The following is a 24714-nucleotide window of genomic DNA, read 5'->3' on the forward strand; positions in this document are numbered from 1 at the left end:
GCCTTGAGTGGTACTTTACCTGAGAATATTTTTTGGCAGTCTACGCAGCAACCCTACACACATACCTACTCCCTGCTGACGAGAGGCAACTACCTCGAAACACGTGTCCAGGGATGGCTAACGCGACACTTATTTTCATTTTAAACTTTGGCATAGGCGTACCCGCCGACGCTACTTCATGGACCACAATTCTTTGGGGTAACACGCTGGTAGGACTAGCAGAGTGCGGCCAATCGGATTTTTTTTTTCAAATTTATTTTTTTATACTACTTAAAGGAGCAGTGACAAAGCCCATTTTGCCCACGGCTTTCATGTGTGACAGTATGCAAACAGAGTGGCATATTTACAATGAAGTGGCGGAGAGAGGCGTTAGCATTCCTGGCTTAACGCCTCACTCCGCCACTTCAGATATGCAGGGCTACACCATGTTTACAACCTTATGTTGCAGCTTTGCGTTCCCCCCTGCGCTGGTGCTAAACTTAGCAGCCTAGCGCCAACGCAGGCACCCTTGCACTTAGTGCAAGGGCGTCTATGTTGGGAGAAATGATTGTTTATGTGCAGGAAGGTCCCCCTTCCTGCACATAAACAATCATTCATGGCGTTTTGAAACTTCTATGTGTGCAGCTTAATGCAGCACACATAGAAGTTGAAAAACATAATTTTTTAAAAATTGTTTAGGTGCAAGAAGGGAGACCATCCTACGCATAAACACTCAATGGCAATTTGCTGTTTCTATGTGTGCTGCACGGGGTTCCCCCTAGTCTTCATTTTGGTGCTGCCTCCTATTTACGCCACCCTTGTAAATAGGGGGCAGCATCAAAATCAATGGGTGTTGCGGTGGAACGGCCACCGCAACACCCATTGCCCACCCCTTTCAAGCTAAGAACAGCGTGAAAAGGTGCCTTATTTACAAGGCAGCATTAAGCCACGTTGAGTGACTTAACGCTACCTTGTAAATAAGGAAAAGCCCCTATCGCCAGCACAACGTCACTTTCAGTGACGTTGTGTTGGCGATAGGGGCTTGTAAAGATGCCCCAGAATCTGTGCATGCCTGTTTTCGCATATTAAAGCCAGATCTGTTGGGTTTGGCAATGCTCCTTAACCAGGATATTTGTAGCACTTCAGTAGTTAAAATGTGAGTCCTGACTAAAATATTAAAAATGCTTTCTGCAGTGAAAAAAACACAAAGTATTGCTTCTTGCATACAACGCATGCATGACACCGAATTTAATGTGTGCTGATGCAGAGTACTTTTGAGCTGTAAAATAGCCCTCATGCATTGCAATGCAAATACTCCACAGTAAGCAGAAGGATCGATACATCAAGCCACCAAAAGAAAAGTTGAGAGAGAAATAGTCCTGGGTGGAGCCAAAGCCCACTCTGTATATTTTGAAAAACTGGGGGGGCTTATTTACAAGCCCCTTGTGCCGCTGGTGCATCAGTTTCTGTGACGCACTGGCAGCGCATTTTTCTGCCCCATATTTACAAGGACAGGAAAAGCCATCCTGCATGGCTTTTCCTGTCCTTGTACATACGGCCCCTTTACACGCAGCACTTTGCGTGAAAGGAGCGTTTCATGGGTGTTGCTGTGGGTGTTCCCACGCAACACTGATGGAACCTGGCGCGTTTTCAGATTTACAAGAAATCGTAAATCTGGAAATGCGTCTGAATGCTACGCCTCCCCAGGGGAGGCGTCAGGAGGCGCAACGAGGAGAAATGTATTCATTTCTCCTAGTTTTTCCTCTTTCTATGCAGGCTGCATTCTGCAGCACACATAGAATGAGGAAATCACCTCTTGTGATTGTTTATGTGCATGCAGGAAGGTGTCCCATCCTGCACACTAACAATCATTGAAAAAATGACATTTTTCAAGTTCTATGTGTGCTAATGCAGCACATATAGGAGTTTAAAAAAGCCATTTCAGATTGTTTATGAGCAGGAAGGAACACCTTCCTGCACATAAACAATCATCCCCCTGACGCAGGCATCCTTGCAAAGGTGCCTGCTTCGGCGTCTGGCAGCATATTGTGCGCCAGCGCAGGGGAGAGCAAAGGGATCCGTCATATAATTGTAGATATGACACATTCCTGTGCTTTGAAAGTTGTGCAGACAAAGGGCTTGCGGTGCCGCGCTGCTGCATTTTCTTGTAAATGAGGCCCTGGCCATAAAGCTACAGAAAGCAGTACATGGTAGGATGGGGTACAATTCTCTATTGTCGACAAGGAAGTGGGATCAGTGCTGGTGATGCAGGAATTATAGGGGGAGCAGTGGTCCGAGCTGCCCCACTCAATTCGTTATTGAGTAGGTATTTATAAAACGCGGGCTGTCACTCCGGAAGGAGCGTCCTGATGCTGTGCGGAAGAAAGTCAAGGTGGACGGGGGGACCCTATATGAGGGATAGGTAGAGTTCGTCGGAAGATCCTCAAATCCAGGTCTTGAGAGCCTTCTTGAACTGTGTTTCTGTTTTAATCAGCCTTAGGTGTGTTGGCATGAGATTCCAAGCGTTGGTTCCTAATGCAGCTACAGTTTTTCCTCCCGTGGTTTTATACCTAAAGCATGGGGGTTTGAGGAAGTTTGCCGATGAGGATCTGAGAGTCCTGGCTGTAGAGTAGGGGGTGAATCTAGCTGAGAGATATGTTGGGCCTACATTTAAGGATGCTCTGAAGGTGGTTAAGAGTATCTTGAATAAGATTCTCTTATGTAGCGGTAGCCAATGGAGGGTTTTAAAAGCTGCTGAGGCAGAGGATCTACGCGGTAATTTTAGAACTAGGCGAGCCACCGCGTGTTGTACCACTTGTAGTCTCTTTAGTGTTTGTTTATTTGCTCCTGCTTATAGGCTATTGCAGTAGTCTAGATGGATAGAATAGGATAAGTGCCACTGCAACAGTCTTCCTCGCAGAGAGAGTAATAAAGTCGAATCATTTTTTTAGTGTCTTGATTATGTTAAAACAAGTCCTTGCCACGTCAAGGCATGTGGTCGGAAGGAAAGTGAAGTGTCGAATTGCACTCCCAGGTTTTTTGCCACTTCAACAGTATTTGGGGGTGCTGTTGCATCTTACGGCCACCACACACTAGGCTGGAAGGGGTTGTCTTTTCCTATCAGGAGGATCTCAGTTTTATCTGTATTGCACCTGAGATGGTTGAGCTTCATCCACTGGAAGACCTCTGTTAAGCATAGTTTAAAATTGAGTTCTGCCTTAGTGGCATATTTGTCCAGGGATAGAATCAATTGTGTGTCATCCGCGTTGGACGTTACTTCAATATCAAAAGAGGATATCAAGGAGTTGAGAGGGGCCATGTATATATTGAATAACAGAGGGCTGAGAGAAGAGCCCTGTGGTACTCATGGTGTGATGGGACGTTCAGCAGAGAGGAACGTTACAAGGGCCACTGTTGCCTACGATTGGTAAGAAATGATCTAATCTAAGCCAATACAGTGTTTGAGATGCCGCTAGACTTTAGCTGCGCAAGGAGAATGCCATGTGAGATGGTATCAAATGTGGCAGACAGGTCGAGTAAAATTAAGACTGCCTTCCTGTCTTTGTCGGCCATAGATTTTAATGTGTCCGATATTTCCAAAAGCGCAGATTCTGTTGAATGCTTAGGACGGAAATCTGATTGCCGCGGGTGAAGGATCCTGGCGGTTTCAAGGAAGTTAAGACAATTCTCTGTTAACTAATCTTTCTGTGATTTTGCCCAATATAGGTAACAGTGATATTGGTCGGAAATTTGAGAGATTAGATGAGTCTATATTTGTTTTTTTTTCAGGGATTTCACTATGGCCAGTTTCCATTCATCTGGGACTGTGCCTGTAGTTAACGAGGAATTGACTATCTGGTTCATCACCGGGTTAACAATGTTTATGATTTGGTGAGGGATCATGGGACGGCAAGCATCAAGGGGAGAGCCTGATTTACAGGCAGCGATTGCACCACGTGTCTGCTCGAGCGAGACTATTTCAAAAACTTGGAGTGAGGGACTGATGCTGGTGTGGTCAGGCTCTAAGTCAAAGTCCAAGTTTTGCGTAGGGATTGTGGTGAAGTCTATTTGAATATTCTGGAACTTTTCCTTGAAGAAGATTGAGATCTGATCACATAGGGTCTGTGATGGGGGGATTTCTCTACTCAGTGTTTTGGGGTCGGTAAAGGACTTTATAATTGAAAAGATGGTTTTACGATCTTGGTGTGCCTCAACTATTTTGTTAGAGTAGTACTCTTTTTTAGCTAATTTAATGTGTGTGGTATTGTCTTCTATTTTATTTTAAACGTTTTTTGGTCTGCTGTATCATGGGCTCTGCTCCACTTGCGCTCCAGTTGTTTACATAGGAGATGTAGTTGAGCTAAGGCGGGCGTATACTACGGGGCTTGGTGGGTTTTGGCTTTAACTTTCTTGTTAGGTTGTTCCAGTGGGGCTAACTCATCGCTTATTGAAGTCATCGAATTATGGAAGAGTTGTGAGCCTTCCGGAGCTTTGCCAGTTAGAACAGGGGCGCAAACATGAGCAATAGTGGGTAGCTTTGGGTTGGTAACTAATTGCACCCACTTACGCCTTGAGTGAGGGTGCTTCACGATTGGCATCTTGATGCTAAAGGGGATAAATTTGTGGTCTGACCATATCTGCGGGATGAGGTGTCAACCGTTAGCGAGGTGGAGTTGGAGCAGACTCCATCCAATGTGTGACCTGCCTGGTGCGTCGGAGTATCGACTGATTGGTGCATTCCTAGGGATTCTATTATCTCAAGAAAGTTGTCTACTCTAGGCTCATTTCTGCATTCTAGGTGGAGATTAAGATACCCTAGGAGGGTAAAATTAGCGCACCTGAGCAGAAAGCGGCTTAGGGTGTCTGCTAGTGATTTTAGGAAAATAGCACTAGGGCCGGGTGGACGGAAAAATTAAGGCTCCTGTGAAAGAGAAGGAGGCATTGATTGTGAAGCAGAAGCCAAGGCTTTCTGCTCTCTTCAATGAATTAAGATCAAAGTTTGTACACTGTAATGAATCCCGAAAAATGATGGCCAGCCCCCCTCCTTAATACAATGCTTTACGATAACATTCTGAAGTTGTTTTGTTCCCATTAATTTCTTGTGGATATTCTAGCGCCACCCTTCAAATCTCAGCTGTGGGTACGTACGTACCTGGCTAAAGATGAGGTATATCTTTACCCCTGGGGTTCAGCCAGGGTAATCACTCATCTTCTTTGATTGAATTGGTGGAGGGTAAAACTTAGGAAGCATAATGGATTGCCCCAGGTGGAGAGAGGTCACTACCTTGGGGAAGAAAGCAAAGGACAAGTTTGTCTAGGAAGAAGCGTATGAACAGCAGGCAACGCTTAGTACTTGCAACTCACTGATAAGACTCTTCGTGGTAGCTGTGACAAGGAAAGGTCTTGTGAGTCAACAATTGTAACTGAAAACAGTGGAGTGGCACCCATCAGAAAGGTCAAAACCAGGTTTAGGTACCATTGGAGCATGCCAAAGGAAGTTAAAGAAAATCTGCCTGTCAGTCCCTTCCGAAACCTCATATTTGCAGGTGACTGGAAGAGGGATGGTTGATCCGGGAGGCACAGGAAAGATGACAATGATGCAATGTATACCTTGATGGTACCCACCGCGCAGCCGTGCTGGGTCTGTGAGAGCATAAATCAGAAGACCTCAGCTAGGCAAGCCTTCAAGGGATCCAAGCATTGTTCCGCACACCAAGTGACAAATCCATTCCATCTCCAGGAATAGACAGACATAGCGGAGGGGCAACGGTGTAATAGGATCATGTTGACAACCTCCAGAGGCAGCTGAAAGGAGCTCAGATGCCCCCACCCAATCTCCAGTCATGAATGTGTGGACTTTGGAGGTTGGAGGCAGAACCTGCCCCTCTGATTGGGTGAAGAGGTTTGCCTTGAGAGGTAGATGGAGTGGGGACACAAGGAGAGACACAGAAGGTCTGCATACCACTGCATACCACACCTTTCTCATCCAATCCGGGGCGTTTAATATAACTTGGGCTTAATCTCAGGGAATCTCCCTCAGACCTCGGGGACTCGAGAGTATGGGAGGAAACATGTAGTGAAATGGAAAGCTCCATTTCAATCGAAATACATCCCCCAAGGGTCCCTGCAACTGATACTGGAGGGCGCAAAACTGCAGGCAATTGGTACTGCATTAAGTGGCAGATACATCCATCTGAGGGGTGCCCCATTAGACAAAGATCTCCTGAACCACTTCTGGATAGAGAGTCCACTCTTAAGCAAGATGACTCTGACTGAGGCTGTCAGCTCTGGAGTCCTGAGAGCTGGCTAGATGGCTGGCAACTAGCCGAATTCTATGCTCTTTTGCCCAGGTCCAGAGTCTCAATGCTTCCCAGTGGAGATAAAGAGATCCCACTCCTTCCTGTTTGTTGACATACCACATCACAGTCATATTGTCCATCAGGATCTGGCCAGAGTAGCCAGAAATGTAAGGGAGGAAAGCGTTGAGCATTAGCAGAATTGTCCTCAGTTCGAGCATGTTGATTTGAAGTAGATGCTCATCTGAAGACCAAAGGTTTCTGATCTTCAGTTCCTCCAGATGAGTATACCACCCAAGGGTGGCTGCATCTGTAACTACTGTGGCCATGGCTGGAGGGGGATAGAAGGAAATCCCTTGAAATAGGTTCCCTTCTGCCAACTACATGTCTAAGTCAGCTGCGGGGAGATCACAATGGTGTCTACCAGATCTCCCCCACTGCCTGCCAAAGAACCACTCGATAGGCCATAAGTGCCAGTATTCGTGCATTACCAGGAGTATTTATGAAGCCAGAGGACCTAGCAGACATAGAACCATTAGCATTGGAATCTGAGCTTCTGCCTCGAACACCTGAATTATATCCTGATTGATTGCCCTAGATCCTTTGCAGAAAATAGAAGGCTCAAAGTAATGAGCTGTCCAGCACTTTTCAGATGAATAGAAGGTGCTGGGGGGAGGGAGAACGGGGCAGGTGAGGCTTGGGCATGTTGATATAAAAACCCAACTTGAACAGCTGTTGCCTGGATGTGGTATAACACCATCTGATGAATCTGCTTTTAGCAGACTGTTGCCCAGATACAGGAACATGGCGAATCCCACCCTCCTAAGATGGGCCGCAATTACTGCAGTCACCTTCGTGAAAACCCGAGGTGCAAATCTCAATTCAAATGTTATGACTGCGAACTGATAGTGAGAGGACCCCATCAAAAAATGCAGGTACACCTTGTGCGACCACAGAAATTGTATGTGAGAATACGCATCCTGCATGACCACTGACATGGTCAGTGTGACTGCTCTCCCCCGTGCAGCTCCACAAGTAAGTGCTGCCCTCTGAGCCCCCTAAGGTCTCCGTCTGCCAGGTGTTTGAGGCCCTTCTCCACCTCCAGTCTCCGGCCTGCGCCTCATCCCTGGTGGTCCAGTGGGAGAGCACTCTGCTCTTCTGCTGTTCTGCCTCTCTTGGCTCTTTTCTGTGCAATCTTTTCTCTTTTTGCTCTCTCTGCTCTCTCTGCTCTCTTTTTCCCTTTTTGCTCTTTTCTTTGTGCCCTCTTCTTTCTCTTTACTCCCTCGCGCTCCCCGCCGCAGCTGGCCCCACAGCCCCTCCAGTGTGTTCTTTCCCGCCTCCCAGCTGACCGCCCTACCCCTACTTAACGGCAGCCACTGCACGGCTGTGCAACGGATGTGCGCAGTGGGGGCGCACCAAAGGCATACATTTCTCCTTGCTGCGCCAGGGTAAAACCAGGTTTGCCCCGGTCTTAATTTTGGTGCTGCCCCATATTTACGCCACCCTTGTAAATATGGGGCAGCGTCAAAATCAATGGGTGTTGCGGTGGAACGCCCACCGCAACACCTATTGCCCTCCTCGTTCACACTAAATATAGCGTGAAAGGGTAATCAAAAAAGGATGATCAGCACTCAACATTCGTTTTACATGACGTGTAGTCAAAGAATGTTTTCATATATGGCACAGACTCAGTTTTCAATTTTCGTTAAATTGTCCTTTATTTGGCTCTTCTTTTCATTTTATTAAAATCCCATTGCTAGAAGGTGGTTCTGACAATATGGGCCGCCCGGATTTTTCGCTTTTTGAGCACCTAATTGTTGAGCTTTTACTGTGGGGGAGCCTCATAAGTTGGGACTCACCCACAGTGAACTCAGGATGTAAGAGACTGCATGGGGATTTTACTGGTGTTTCCCTGGCTTGACCAGGCCACTGCGCAGCAGCTGGAGTAAGGGACACCGGGGTGGTTACATGCAGACACATGTGTACATGCGTGTGCACACGAGTACGGGCTGCGCAGGGAAGATTCCTAGCATGCGCAGTCCAGGAGCAGCTACAAAGTGAATGGTGTGGCAGGACTTATGCAGAATTGGGTGGTGACATGGAATAAGCTTTATACAGTGGGAAGAAACATGCCAGGGAAAGTCAGTGTGCTTTACAGTGTTTATTCCATGTTTCTCTTATCACTCATAGGGAGCGCAGGGACTAGTTTCACTTTCCTAAGGCCTACAGATTCCAGACACGCACTAAAGTCCACTGTAGCTGATGTGAAAAGAAGTGTTCTGCCGAGTCCAAAGTCATATTTGTACTGCTTTTGGGTCATACAGGACTGTCATATTTCTCTGAGCCAGCCATAACCAGACCCTGGCTGAGGGCTGACCTCAGCAGTATAGATTGATAACCTTTCTTCCACAAGCTAAGGCCTCCTCTACAGGTAGAGATGATGGGTGGGGCTACAGGCTCATCCATCACTAGGTGCCAGGCACCAGGCTGCACCAAGGAGGGAAGGCAGCGTGGGGGGAAGAGGCTTCAGAGATCATATGGCCAGAGACCCTGGACGACACCATTTTGAACCAACCCAGAGGCTGGACAAGAAGGAGGGAGCAGGGGCAGGGAAGTGATGTGTCGCTGTTTAATAGGACCAACAGAGACTTCCTGCCAGCCCCCTACTCAACTTTTAAAAAGTGCTTGCACAGGAAGAGAAGCTCTCTCTGGGGTGTGGTCTGCTGAGGCGGAAGGTGCTGGAGCCTGGCAATGGACTGCTCCCCAAAGAGAAGTCAAGCCGGGGGTGTGCCGCCGCGCTCCCCCGTGAAGGTGACCTGAGGGGGCCCAGGACCCCATCCCCGGGCCCCGCGGTGATGGCTTGCGTGTGGGGGGGAGTGACGTCGCCCTCCCCCAAAGCCCAGCGAAGCCGGTGAAGACTGGTCCGTCTGTCTGCCGGAGCGGGCAGACCAGAACGGATTGCCGGCTCCCGCGGCAGCACGCATGGGTGCTGGCCGGGCGGGGAGCCGGCAGGGGCAGCAGGGGGTGGGCTCCCCGGGCTGCCTTCCAACAAATGTCCATGCGGGGGTCCCAGGTTGGACAAGGTCCCCGAGGAAGACCACCAGCGGTGCGAGGTCCCCGGGTGGGACCGGGCCCCGGAAAAGAGGAGGAGGGGCCGAGGGTGGGCTCCCCGAGCCGCCTACGCTCACCTGGGGATCCGGGCGGGACTGGGCCCCCCACCGAGGCCCAAGAAGCAACCGGAGCCCCACATCACGGCTCTCCCCGGCACAGCGGGAGAGCCGCTTATAAAATATTCATAAGAAGGAGCCTGAAGCGCCCCATAATGCCTTGCAAGGCATGGGGAAGTTATCGTTTTTGGCGCCTGATGGTCCCCCAGAGGAGGGGGGTCACCCTCAATGGAGAAAAGGTGCTGGGGGAGCTGCTGGAGAAGCGCAGTCTCCCCCCCAGCACAAAGAGAAAAGTCACCCTAGGTGCCCTGGGAACTTGAAAGAATAACCCCTCAAGGGCTCAGCCAGCATTTAAAACATCTCTTGGGCTGGAACCTAGTTTTACAGCTAGCAGTGTTGTGAAAAGTGCACTAAGGAATGAATGGCTGAGTTGGGGATGTCTGGAAAAGGGCATTCCCTGGAGGTAAAGAGATGTAATTGCACCAGAAATGCATTTACTAACAGTTATTTCTTTTAGCGGGAAAGGTGGTCACATGTGTAATTTGAAGTATTGGTGTAAGGTGATGTCATAAGCAAAGTGGGGTTATGTGACCAGACATTCCTTCTAGGGTGTCTGTCTGTATAGGCGTAATCCTGTGATTTCATCTGTGATGGATTAAGGCGCTGTAATTGCAATGCAATCTAAAGATCCACAAATGTGCTGAGTACTGTCATTCTAAAGTGTGAGTAAACATGGATTCTTGCTGCTGCGCTTAGGTGAAGACCCCAGACTGCTAGCCCTTAAGATATAGAGGTGCATACTTTATGGTCAGTAGGAGATGCTCAGTCCGGGTCATGTGTCACCAAGGCAGGTGTGCCCCTTTTTAATGCTTGTTGAGGTAATGGGGTGGGTCGCCAATGGGATGGTGCCAGTGCGCAGGGCGCTCGCTCCAGGTTATGTTCAACTAACTGCATAGGGGGCAAGATGATGTGCATACATGGGAGTGGTGGTACTAGACCCCACCCCCCCTATGGGAGGGGTGGAGATGCTATGCAATGTCACAAAGTAATTCCAACAGCTTATGTATATTTGTAACTTGGTGCATAGTATTGAGTAGTGTGTGTGATTAATAAATGTACTCTTACTTTTATAAAGCAAAGTACAGACTGGACAATCAATTATTGAGTGTTATTTTTGCGCACCTGCCAATGGCGATTACTAGCCCACACCACCTCCCTTGAGTAAGCCTCAGACTGCTCTGCAACCCTACCCTCTGAGAGTCAGGCGCTACAATTGGGTGTTTGGTTCCCAGTGAAGGACAAATTTAGTCATGTTATTTGTGCAGGCCTCGCAGATGCTGCCTCGTTTTCCAACACCCATGTAGCCAACATGTTTCGTCCCTTGATCAAGACTTCTTCAGGGCTTAAATTATAGTCTGGTTTGTCCAAAAATTCCCCACTTCCGCCTTATTGAAATTTGTGTCGGAAACACACTGTGATGCGCCGCACCAACCAATCCGGACTTGGATGTCTACATAGGCATAAACCTGTAGTGCCCATACTTGATAAAGAGGGCAGAATGGCTCTTGCACTAAAGGAGGAACCCCAGGATCTGGTTGGAGCAACACACAGTTGGAACCTGGTACCCTTGATGCCCCAATATGGTGGAAGTGGGAAATTTTTGACAAATCACACTATAATTTAAGCCCTGAAGAAGTCTTGATCAAGGGCTACATGGCATTTTGGTGAAAGAAAAGAAAAGACAAATAAAGGACAATTTAATGAAAATTGAAAACGGAGTCTGTGCCATATGTGAAAACATTCTCTGACTACATGTCTTGTATAACGAATGTTGAGTGCTGACCATCCTTTTTTGATTGCTTTGTGAGAACTTGTTCTCGTATGGGGGGTTAGGAGGTTGGTTCCCAGATCTCTGCACCAAGGAATTTTACTTACCTTACATGTAGTGATAAGTGCGATTAATTTGTCTCAGCCTCATTTTTGTGAATCACTTATAGCGTAAAAGAGTGCCTTATTTATAAGGCAACATTGAGCCACGTTAAGTGGCTTAACTATGCCTTGTAAATAAGGCGAAGCCCCTATCGCCACCACAACGTCGTGAGAAGTGACGTTGTGGTGGCGATGGAGGCTTGTAAATATACCCCTAAGTGTCCTCTGAGTCCTGTAATGGGAGAACCTATCAGTAAGATATTTAGGACCTGCAGCGTGAAAAGCTGTAACAACCAAGACAAGAATCCTAAATAGATCCCTCCTATGGATCGGTAGCCAGTGTAGTACTCAGAGTGCTTTAGAAGCAGAACTATGTTTGGGGGATTTACGGACCAATCTGGCCTCTGAGTGTTGGATCATCTGAAGTTTGTGCAGCAGTTGTTTAGAAGTTCCAGCATACAGACTTACAGTAATCCAACCTCGATGTTATCAAGGCAAAGGCAACAGTTTTCGAAGAAGCTAAAGGGAGAAAACTGAAGGACTTTTTTGTGATTTAATCAGGGAAAAGCGCAGACCAGTTACTGATAGTGCTTGTGGTCGAAACATAAGAGCATTATCAAATTTAATTCTGACATTTTTAGCCACTTCAACTATTGGAAGAGGAGGAGGCACAGAATCTGGCCACCATGTCAAGGGAGAGAACTGATTTGACTTCCCGAACAATTGTCAGTGTTACATTTTAGATGTTTCTTCCATGCAACTAATGATGTTCACAAAACAGTTTTTTAAATTCTGTTTGGACCCAAAAGAAATATTGTCCAAGGACAGGACAATCTGAAGGACCCACTCATCTGAAGTTGTGGCCTTCCAGGCATGTAGAAAGGAAGATACTCACCCTCCAATGTGCTGCACATGCTCCTGCAGAGGTGAGCCAAAGCAGCTTTGCTGGTGGTGCGGGGGGAGGGAGAGAAGGAGGAGGGTTGCTGGGCTTGACGACCTCCTCCCTTCCCTCAGCCCCTGCACTGTCCGACAAGCAAGTTCTGCTGTAGAGGAGGCTGTTGGGACTGATGTTGCTGGAAGTTGAAGCTTTTGAGAATCCTCCAAACCTTTTTAACCAACAGTAATCCATTGGTGGGGATTGATAGCCTAAATATCGTGCTGTCACAGTGCCAGCTTTAAAAAGCCCCACAGCTGAGTCTGTCTTTTTCCCAAACAGCCACGCGTCATCATTAACATTTTCTGACCATCCTCAGAAAAGCCAATCGGCCGAAGCCAAACATGTCGCCTGAGGGCCACTGATGACCCAACTGCTCTAGTTATTGAATTCACTGTATTCAGGTCAGCTCTTGATATTTGTCTGGAGGCATCCCGTTGTCTTGAACCACCTTCTCAAAACGGTCTGTAAAGACAGGTACCTGCACCTGGGCCATGTCCCAGACGGCATGCATATACCTGCCTAAGATGCAGGGCGCGTTGAGAGAGTGGAAAGCCAGGCTGCCAGAAGAGAAGGCCTCTTTTTCAAGCTGCCTCAATAGGAGCTCTTGGATAGGATCCAGGGTTCTGTGTTGTATATGAAGAAGCTTGTATGGCTAAGCTCTCTAGGGAAGCGTGAGTGGACAAAAATGGTGGGTCCCTAGACACTGGTCTCTAGCGTCCTCCTGCTGGTGTGGACGTGGGTTTTTCCCAAGTCACCATCACTGGGTCCAAGAGCACCTCGTTGAAAGATAGTATAGGCTCCGACTCATTGGTAGAGGGTTGAAGGACCTCTTTAATGACATTGGATTTCATTTCCACAATGGAGCAGGCAACTCTAGAACATCTGCAACACAGCATGAAAGGATGCCACCTCGGGGGTCCAGACCTGAAGGGCAGTACATCGACAACTGTGGAGATGTGTTCAGTCCATTGACCTGCTGTTAGTCCAGTGCTTGAAGATGGAGTGTTAGACTTGGCATCTTTTGGTGTGTTTCCCCAGAGTTTTTGCTTTCTGCCCTCCCAGTTTTGACTCTGTTTTGCTGGTGTAATGTTTCTACTCGCTTTTCGCACTGCTGATCAGTGGTAAAGTGCTGGTGCTCCTGTGGTAATTTGTGTTATGATTGAATGTTCGACCTACTTGTCTGTCCCCAGTAAAGGGCGCTACGGGTGCCGGGGCTTGTGAGTCGACCGCTACTCGTGGGCCTGCAGCACGGATTGTGCCACCCACATACGTAGCCCGGAAAAGGGATAAGTGAATGAAGTTTGGTATGCCTGAACTCAGCCTCTAAAGACGCAGCCTTTAGGTAGGGTGCCCTTTTCATTCTGAGTTCATAAAGGCCACTTTTAGAAAGTGGGTATTATTTTGCTCGGTCCTTCCGTGTGCCTCTGCTGGAATGTGGATTGCCTGTCTGGGTTTTGGACGACAGATGGCTAGGAAGCAGGGTGGCTCCCGATAGTCTAGGTGGGTCAGGAAAGGGCTAACTAGACCTGGGTTGCGATGGGGGGAAGAAGGAGGATATTTTTTTGCACCTCAAAGACCTGGTCCGCCTCTGACAAAGCCGTCTCCACCTGCTGCCAGGAATTCACACCAGGCCCAACTGGTTCTGGTCTGACACAGACACCCTCTGCCTGGAAGATCAAAGGATTTTTATGTACAAATACTGGGGCCCAGACCCCTGAACTTTAGAACTCATCTGGATCAAGAAGACTGCCAAGAAGAAGTGCCGGAGAAGCTGCTAAGAGGAACAACTGCTTTGTTGCGTGCTTTGCTGGACTGACCTGCAGTGGCTGCTTCTGTCTTGGGCAGTGAAAGGCCTGGACTGGACTTTCTACAACCACATTGGTGAGACTCTCCGAGGGCTTGAAGTAGAGCTTGCCCCCTGTTCACAGAGTCTCAGAAACTACAAAGACTCCAGGTTCTTCGACCCGCAGCACAGGGGACTGTTTGTTTCATAGTGCAACCCGAAGGACACCACCTCGACGACGCCTACGACGACCCGGGCGACTCTGTGTCCTGAAGGCACCGCAGAGGGCACCGCTGCAACTCTGTATCGTGACCCTGGTCTCACTGGCATTGTCTGCTGACGCCACACCGGGCCGCTGCTCGCACCGCGACCTGTGGGCACCAGACTCTGCACCGCCTCACTACACCACGACGACGCCATGGCCTTCTTGATGCTGCCACTTCCCGCCAAAATTGACGCCGCTGCTTGCACCGTGGTTCGGGGGCACCGCTCGTAAGTTACATGACGCACCGCCCCCATCCCACACCGCAGCCTTGGCCCACCGACGCTGGTGTCATCGACTCCAGTTCATCAGCCGACGACAGTGCTTCAGCAACGACGCCGCCGCTGCTTGCATCGCGACCTGCTAGCACCGTGATGAGCACCACCTTCATCTCGCACCGTGACCCTGGTCTTACCGACGCCGCCATCAGACGCCGCCACCGAGCCGCTGCTCGCACCGCTACCTGGGGGCACCACACACTGCACTGCTTCGCTCGCACCGCAGCACCCGACGCCTGTTGGCGCCAGCGCTCCTGATCCCATCAGAAAAAAACTCGACCTGCAACGCGAGTGACTTCAAGGGCCCAACGCCCTGCATCTCTGAAATGTACTGTTTGCGGGTCTTCCCGACACCGTAGCTGGCTTGCGACCCCGCGGTCAGCCAGACTTGTTTTTGGATTTGTGTGTTCACGATGCCGTGTTAGCCCGGACGGAGCTATCCACACAAGGAACTCTTTTCAACCAACGTATATTTTTGAACTGTGATCTTTTAAGTATAGTATTGTGGATTTTTATCATTTTTGGTCTTGTCTTAATTATATAAAAATATTGGATATTTTTCTAAACTGGTGTGGTGCCCTTTTGTAGTGCGTACACTGTATTACTGTTGGTTACGTGCAAATGCTTTACACACGGCCTCTAAGATAAGCCTGGCTGCTTGTTCCAAGCTACCAAGGGGGTGAGCAGGGGTTATTTTAGACATGTAGCTCCCTTATCCTGACTAGAGTGGTGATTTTTGCCTGGCTTTGGCCCACGCCCTAGCCTACCAAAAATCCCATTTCTAACATTGGTGGCAGCGGTGAGGATAGGACTTGCGGTTGCACTTGACTTACAGTGATTGGTGTGCACTACTGCCATATCGCAGAGCATTACGTGCCACATACTAAGCCGTTTTCTTTTTGGCCGATTTTTGTGATCTTGCCAGTTGAACTTTCTGCTTCAGGATGCCGGAATCAATAGCATCATCCGTTGCATCCATGAACATTGCCTTTGAGGAGGATAGGTTGGAGCGCTATACGGTGAGAGAATTGAAGTCCGTTTGCAAAAACCTAAAAGTCCAAATCAGAGGCCTCACTAGGAAGGACGAGCTACAAAAGGCGCTGAGGGCCTGGGTAGCAGCCAGAGACGCACGTGGGCAATCTGGTGACCTTAGTGGAGAGGTGGGGGAGCGTAGTCCTAGGATGGATGTGCTTTTGGGAGGGGGGAACCCTTCTGACCAGGCAGCAGTGGCCTGTCCCCAGAGAAGCTGGAGACAGGCGGGAAGCAAGGAGAGCCGCCACAGAGCTAGAAAAAATAAGATTGGCCATGGAGGAGAAGAGAATGCTATTGGAGCATGAACAAGGTCTTAAAGAGCTGGAGTTGAGGAGTAGGCCCGGCTCGAATGGTGGCAGCAAATCGTCAAGGCAGACAGACCGAATCGTACACATCCCTAAGAATGTGGGCAGAGAGTTCAAGAAGGGGGATGACATACAGAGGTGGTTTCAGGGTTATGAGGCAGCGATACACATGAATTAGGTCCCTGAGGAGAATTGGGGAGCAGGATTGTGGTCTCTGTTTCCAGAGGAAGCCAGGGATACTTTGACAGCTTTGGGTAAGGGGCCTAACCTCACCTATGCTGATATGAAGGAAACCCTCCTCACTAGGTATGTTCTCACTCCTGAAAAGTACCGGGATCAGTTTAGGTCCTGGAAGAAATATGATGTCAACACCGGGCTGGAATGTGTGGATGGGTTTTGTCGATCGTTGGATGGCTGGGTGAAGGGCAGTAATGTGACTGATTTTAAGGGGCTCTACAATTTGATTGCGTAGGAGCACCTGTCCAGTCTATGTTTTGCAGATCTGCGCCAGCACCAAGTAGACAGTAAGCTGACTGACCCCAGAAAGCTTGGTGTGGAGGCGGACCGCTGGGTGAGTACCAGGGCCCACAAGAAAGCGTTTGGGGGAAATTCAGCCAAATGTGGGCAGGGTTCCCAGCCGAAAAAGTGGGGGGGACAAGTGTAAAACACAGGAGTTCTCGAAAGGGCCCCAAAATAACACCCAGGGTAAAGGTTCCCATCCCCCAGGAGATAGGAAGCCAGGTGGCGCACATGAAGGGAGGCCCCAGGTGCTCAAAGGGGACACAGCCACCCACCGGTGGACCGTCCAAAGTATTGGCTAGCGTAGCGCTTGGGGAGGAGGAGGAGTCCCAACAGGAGGGTGAAGACCCCGCAGAAATTACCCTCGTCTCACTAGGGGACAGTGGGATGGTCCCAGGAGAACAGGTGCCCCCTAACACGAAGAAATATAGCACCTGGGCAACTATCAATGGGAAAAGGCTAGAGGCTCTTAGGGATACTGGAGCCAGTGTGACCTCAGTCCGGTGTCACCTGGTCCCTGAGACGCAAGTAGTCCCCAGGGCATTCCACCAGGTGATTGCAGTCGACAATTCAGAGCACCAGTGTCTGGTGGCGCGGGTTCCCTTCGAGTGGGGGGGGCCTCAGGTCCTTTAAGGGTAGTTGTGAGCCCTTCCATGCCTGTCGATTGTCTGCTCGGTAACGACCTGGAGCAGTCCTTATGAAAGGATGTTGAGCTCAGGTCCCACTTGGAAATGCTGGGGTTGCCAGTGTGGGCCTGCGTGTCCACTCGGTCGATGGCGGCCAAAGAGGGGGATCAGGGGGGCCCGGATCCTGAAACAATGGCCCAGGTCCCTGCCATGAGAAAGAGCAAGGAGCACGGGAAACCAGCCCCTGAAGTTCCCATGGCCCAAGAGGAGGCGGACCTCGAGGGGGACGCCCCGGTGTCTACAGGGGAGCAGGTAGCCAAACTGGGGGACATCTCTGAGCTGACCCATTGGCAGCAAGAAGGGGGTCCCACCAGAGAGGAGTTCTGTCGGGAGCAGAAAGAGTGCCCTTCTCTTGAGGGTCTACGGCAGCAGGCCGGAGCCCAGGCGATTGGTGATCAGTCTGGATCACATTGGATATATTGGGAGAATGATCTCCTGTACAGCGAGCCTAAGGTCGTGGAACCTGGGTCAGCCCATGTGCTGGTGGTACCCCAGCGCTTCCAGACCTTCCTACTGGGTCTGGCTCACAACGTGCCTTCGGCAGGACATTTGGGGCAGGACAAGACCTTTGACCGGCTGGTCACCCACTTCTTCTGGCCTCAAATGCGAAGGCAGTCGGATGTGCATTGTCGGTCTTGCCAAACTTGCCAGGCAAGTGGCAAGAGTGGGAGGAAGGTCAAAGCTCCTCTCTAACCATTGCCTGTGGTGGGGACACCCTTTGAAAGGGTAGGGATGGACATCACGGAGCCACTGGACCCCAAGACAGCCATGGGCAACAGGTACATCCTGGTCTTGGTGGACCATGCCACCCAGTACCTGGAAGCAATCCCTCTCAGGACAACAACGGCGTCAGTGGTGGGCCGGGCTTTAATGGGGATCTTTTCCCGCATGGGGTTCCCCAGAGAGGTGGCTTCCGACCGAGGGACTAATTTCATATCGAAGTATATGACATTCCTGTGGAAGGAATGTGGTGTTACGTACAAGTTCACCACTCCTTACTACTCCCAAGGTAACAGTCTGGTGGAAAGGTTCAACCAGACCTTAAAAGGCATAATCAAGGGTCTCACTGAACCCATGAGGCGTAAGTGGGACGTCCTCTTACCGTGCCTTCTCTTTGCGTACCCCAGAAGTCTCTCGGGTTCAGTCCCTTCGAGCTTTTGTACGGCCACCCCGTGCGGGGACCTCTAAACTTGGTGAAGGAAGGCTGGGAGGCCGCTCCCAGGAAGACACCCCAGGATGTGTTCAGCTACATGCTGGCCTTCCGCAACCAAACTGCCCGCTTTCAGAAACTCGCTCAGGCGAACCTAGAGGCCAGCCAGAAAGAGATGAAGAAGTGGTATGACCAGAATGCCACTCGGGTCGAATTTCAACCTGGACAGAAAGCGTGGGTCATGGCCCCTGTGAACCTTGTGCCTTGCAGAACAAGTGGACGGGGCCCTTTGAGGTGGTGGAGCGCAAAAGTGAGGTCACCTACCTGGTGGGTTTTCAGGCTCCTCAGAACCCGTTACGGGTCCTCCACGTGAACCGCCTCAAACCCCACTTCGTGAGCATGCTCTTGGCGATGGACGAAGGGGAGGAAGCGGAGAGTGAGCCTCTCCCGGACCTCCTGTCTGCCCAAGAGGGGGATGGGTCGGTGGATGGTGTGATCCTCTCCCCGGGCCTGACCGCTGAGCGACAGAGCAAGTGTCGCCAGTTGTTGGGGCAGTTTTCCCCCCTGTTCTCCTTGATCCCAGGTGTTACTCACTGGTGTACCCACGACATGGATACCGGTGACAGCCCCTTGGTGAAACACAAGATTTAAAGGTTGGCTGACCGGGTCAAGGCCAGCATCAAAGAGGAGGTCTCGAAGATGTTGGCATTGGGGTTGGTTGAGTCGTCCAGCAGCCCCTGGGCCAGCCCCGTGGTCTTGGTCCCGAAGGCAACGGCGCCCGGTGCCGCCCCGGAACTGCTTTTCTGCGTGGACTATCGGGGGCTCAATGCCGTCAAGTGGACTGATGCCCACACCATCCCCCGAGCTGATGAGGTCATCGACCGGTTGGGAGCAGCCAGATTCCTGAGTACGTTTGATTTAACGTCAGGGTACTGGCAGATCGCTCTAACCGAGGGGGCCGAAGAAAGATCCGCATTCTCGACCCCGGATGGGCATTACCAGTTCCGTGTGATGCCCTTCGGCTTGAAGAATGCCCCTGCCACATTTGAGAGGTTGGTCAACGAGGTGTTGGCCGGGCTGGAGGAATTCAGCGCCACGTACCTGGACGACATCGCAGTGTTCAGTTCCAGTTGGGATGAACATCTGCAACACCTCAGGGAAGTGTTGAGGGCTCTGCAGACGGCAGGCCTCACGATTAAGGCCAGTAAGTACCAGATCAGGCAGGGGTCGGTGGTGTACTTGGGACACCAGGTAGGGAGCAGCCAGGTGGCGCCCCTACAACCCAAGTGTGAGCGTGGGGAGTCGGCGGGCTGGAAAAGCAGGCAAGGAGGCCGGATATAGTGTGCAATATTGTTCTTTTATTGTGCCTAGGCACTGCGTGCAATAGGAGAGTACACTGAGACAGGTCTGAACAGGAGGAAAATCGGTGTTGGATTCTTCTGTCGCGGTCGACGTCGATGGGGCTCCCCTGACTTCCAGGTCTTCGCCGTCTGCCGTAGGGATGAGGTTGGACGGGCTCCTCGGAGGGCAGTAAGAGAAAATAGAGGGAGCCGTTAGTCCTGCTGGAGCTCTATGCCCGTTACCGCAACCAGGGGTGATAAAGGCGAAAGAGACCGTGAGGAAAAAGGGAAGGGGAGGAGGAAGGATGGATGTTCTGAGAAAAGAGGGGTGCTCGGAAAAGGGTCGTGTGGGCTACTATATACACAGTGCAAGATGCTGTACAATATCTACAAAGGGCTCCTATCAGGGTGCAATGGTGTGCCTATTATAGAGGGAGTATATATACAGGGGAACTACTGTACATACGGGGTAACTAGGTTATTCGATCGAAGGAAGCTGGTACTTACGGGCTCCGCCGTAACTCTCCTCTGAGTTACGGCCGCTCTTCAGCCACCTCCGGGGGACTCCACCAGTCTTCAGACCACTCTTCAGGTTTGCCACTCCCGTCCTCTCCTTCCGTCGCACCTCCAGCCGAAATCTCCTGCCACGATCCTCCGACGCCTTCTGTCTCTCGCCTTCCGTCTTTTCTGTCTCCGGCTGGGAACTTGGACGAGGGACTTCCGGGTTCAGGAGGTATCCCTTCCGGCGGGTCTTCGGTCGGGATTGGTTTCTGCAATAGAGAGAGGGGCGGGGTTCCTGTTGTCACGGACGCTTTGGTGGAAACTCTGGATCGCGCGCCCTGGAAGGGAGAGCGGCGTAGGGGTGATACCCCGGGCAGGGTGAGTAAGGGCTGCATGACCCGAGGGTGGGAGTCTCCATCACATTCCCTTCCCCTAGCTGCCTTTCGTGTACCGGGTGTGGACATTGGATAGCGGGAGAGGAAGTCTGCATTGCCCTGTTCTATGCCTTTTCGATGTACCGTGGTGAAGCGGTAGGGTTGGAGCGACAGAAACCAGCGTAGGACACGGTCATTGTGTCCTTTGTTCCGAGCCATCCACTCAAGGGGGGCATGATCGGTGAAGATAGTAAAGTCTCGCCCTTCGAGGTAGTATCGAAGGCTTTCCACAGCCCACTTAATTGCCAGGGCTTCCTTCTCCACAACGGCATAGTTTTTTTCTCGTGGGAATAATTTCCTGCTGAGGTAGAGGATGGGTTTTTCGTTCCCAGCGGGGTCTTTTTGTGATAGCACCGCCCCCAGTCCCTGTTCTGAAGCATCCGTCTGGAGTAGGAACGGTTGTGAGTAATCCGGGCTCACTAACACGGGACTGGAGGTCAAGGCATTTTTCAGGTCGGAAAATGCATGCCATAAGGAGGGCGTCGGGTTTTGAAGGATGGTCTCGGTTTTTGTGGATTTTTTTAACAGGTCAGTGAGCGGGGCTGCCCTTTGGGAGAAGTTAGGCACAAATGTCCGATAGTATCCAAGGAGTCCCAGGAATGCGCGAAGGTCTTTTCTGGTCTGGGGAAATGGGAGGGAATGTATTGCTTCGGTTTTACTTCTCTGGGGTCGTATTAGGCCGTCACCCAGAAGGTAACCCAAAGATTTTACTGTCTGAGCCGCTAGGGTGGTTTTGGCAGGGTTAATGGTAAAACCGTAAGAACCCAGGGAGGTGATGACATTGTGGAGGTGTTCCAAGTGTTGTGGCCAGTTATGGCTATAAACGACTATATCATCTAGATACGCTCCTGCGTACTGGGTGTGGGGCCGTAATATGTGATTCATGGCTCGTTGAAAGGTGGCGGGTGCGCCATGGAGGCCAAACGGGAGGACGAGGAACTGATACAATCCTTCCGGGTTCGAAAACGCTGTTTTCCTTCGGTCTTCTTCTCTGAGGGGTATCTGCCAATACCCCTTACAGAGGTCTAAGGTGGAAATGTACTGGGCTTTCCCTATGCGTTCAACCATCTCATCGACACGGGGCAATGGATAGGTGTCAAAGGAAGAGATTTTATTGACTTCCCGGAAGTCGATGCAAAATCTAACAGATCCGTCAGGTTTGGGTACGAGCACTATTGGGGAGTTCCAGTCACTTACCGAGGGTTCTATAATGCCCGTTTTTAACATTTGTTCTATTTCCTGGTGTATAATCGCCCTGCGGGCTTCAGGAACCCTATACGGCCTTTGTCGGACCACCTTCCCAGGAACCGTTTGTATGGCATGTTCGGTGATGGTGGTACGACCGGGTGAAGAAGAAAACACCTGACGTAAGGAATAGAGGCGATGCTGTAGCTCACGACACTGTTTTGCGGGTAGGACGGGGTCTATGCAAGGGGAAAAGGAGAGAGCTTCTTGATCAACAGAGATGGATAGGACTGGACGGGGACCTTCCCATTTTTTCAGCAAGTTGACATGATATATCTGCGTGGTACCCCTTGTGGGATCCATGGTTACTTCATAGGTGACAGGGGTTACTTGTCGAAGAATTGTATAGGGACCCTGCCACTGCCCTAAGAGTTTTTGATCGGAGGATGGCATCATCAAGAGAACTAGATCCCCTACGGAGAAGACACGGTTTTTTGTGCCCCTATCGTATTGGTCCTTCTGTTTCTCTTGGGCCTGTGCTAGATTCTGGTGTACGATGTCCCTTATTAGAGATAAGTGGGTTTTTAGGTTCTCTATGTATTCTGGGAGGGGACGAGTGCGATCTGGTTCTGTTTCCCAGGCTTCTTGGGCCATATCCAATAGGGACCGAGGGGGTCGGCCATACAGCAATTCGTAGGGTGAATAACCCGTGCTGCTCTGGGTCTTACAACGGATTGCGAATAAGGCAAGGGGTAACATTTCCTCCCACCCTTTCGCTTCTAAACCCAACAATTTCTTTAGGGTTTGTTTCAATGTGGCGTTGTATCGCTCCACTAATCCATCGGTTTGTGGGTGATACGCGGAGGTACGTATCTGTTTAATCCCCAATTGGGAGCAGACTTGTTTCATCAGGGCTGAGACGAAAGGAGTGCCCTGATCAGTCAGGATCTCCCGAGGAAATCTCACCCTAGAGAACACAGAGATGAGGGCTTTGGCAACGTTCTGGGTAGTGGGTTGTCGCAGCGGAAGGGCTTCGGGGAAGCGGGTGGCGTAGTCCACGATAACGAGGGCGTATCGACAGCCGCTTCGAGAGGGTATCAAGGGCCCTATGATGTCCATCCCTACCCTACTGAACGGGACGTCAATAAGAGGAAGGGGCTGTAGGGGTACCCGAGGGGGCCGGTATCTACTATGTTTTTGACACACCGGGCACTCCCTGCAATATGTTTTGATGTGTTGGTGTACCCCGGGCCAATAGAATCTCTCTAAAATCGCTTGGCTGGTTTTTTCGTCTCCAAAACGACCACCCAAGAGGTGGCTGTGGGCAAGAAACAGGACCTTTTCTCGGAAGGGGCCAGGTATGAGAAGTTGGGGTTTTTGTTGGATCCCTCCCTTCCGATATAACAACCTATGTTTCTTATAGAAATAAGGACCTACGATAAGGGGATCCTCGTGGTCTAAGGCCTTGGCCCAAGCTTCCTGCAGAACGGGATCCTCTTGCTGTGCTGCCCTGAATTCTCTGTCGGTTTGCCACGGGTGTTCGTCCGGGACCACTGGGAAAACACCAGCGTACTCTCTTTTCTCCTTCCTTTTTTGTGTCTTGGTTTTCGGGTTCCTTCCCAGGGGAGGATAGCCCCTGAGAGAAAGGGGCTTCTCCCCACCAGTGGGTCAGGGAATCGGTTGTGTCCTGTAGAAGCCCGGGTAGGCCAGAATAGTCGCTTCCCAGAATGGCCTCTTCCGGGAGAGTAGGAACAAGACCAACGTTGAGGGTGGTTCCGGGATCTTTGGGGTGTTGGACTTGTACACGTGTGGTTGGGTATCTTTTTGTGTCTCCATGAACGCACTGAATGGCGACCATACCAGACGTATGGCCCACAGGTTTCGGCAGGATCTGAGGCCGGATAACGCTCTGTCGACACCCAGAGTCAGCCAAAGCCATAAGCGGTTGCCCATCGATGTTCACCGGACAGTGGAACGACGGAGGTGCCATACCTGGGACCGAGCACACATAGTTCTGGGCAAGTCCCACCTCCATGGGTTCCTCCTTGTGGGGGCATACCCTAGCAATGTGACCAAAACCCCTACAACTGTAGCACTGGGGTCCGGGGTTGATAGGTCGGGGCAGCAGAGGGTATGGAACCAGAGGAGAGGGTTCGGGTCGTCTCTGAAGAGAAGGGCGGGTAGGTCGGAGGCTTATGGAGGGATGGGGTTTATGGGAATGCTCTTCCTTGCTTCGTTGTATCTCCTGTGCCCGACTATAGGCACTCGAAATTTCCACTGCGGTTTCCAGGGTAAGACGGGCATGTTGTCGCACCCACCTTTGAGTGCCGGAGTGTAACGACATCAGGAATTGTTCCAAGTATATTTTTTCTAAGATGTCCTCCTTGGTAGAGATATCCGGTCTCAACCATCGATTTGTCAGGTCTTTGATTCTGAAAGATAGCGCTCTGGGGGTTTCCTGTGGCCCTTCCTTGACCTGACGTAACTTCACGCGATAGGTTTCGTTATCAATGCCCAACCGTTCGAGGATGCATTTCTTGATGTCCGCATAAGGGGTGTTACCCTGTACGTTTGCCTGTTGATATGTCACCTGCAAGTCTCCGGTCAACAAGGGCCCCAGGTAGTGACCCCAACGGTCGACAGGCCCCGAGGCAGCCTGTGCCAATCTTTCAAAGTTAGTAAAAAAGAAATCTGGGTCCTCCCCTGGTACGTACTTTTGGAGAACCACTGAAGGCAGGGAGGCTGTGGGTCTCTGATGCTTTAGCACCGAGGTCAGTTTCCCCATGGCTTGTTCATGGGTGTCCCCCTGTCCCTGTATTACATCGTAGAGCTGGCCTCGGTCATCTTCGGCTGTCTTCAAGAAGCGCTCCATTAGTTTCCCCAATTGTTCCTGAGATTCGGCCATTTTCTTCATCACGGCCTCCATGCTTC

Source organism: Triturus cristatus, chromosome 4_2 (genome assembly GCF_964204655.1).
Source record: "Triturus cristatus chromosome 4_2, aTriCri1.1, whole genome shotgun sequence".
Lineage (NCBI taxonomy): Eukaryota > Metazoa > Chordata > Amphibia > Caudata > Salamandridae > Triturus > Triturus cristatus.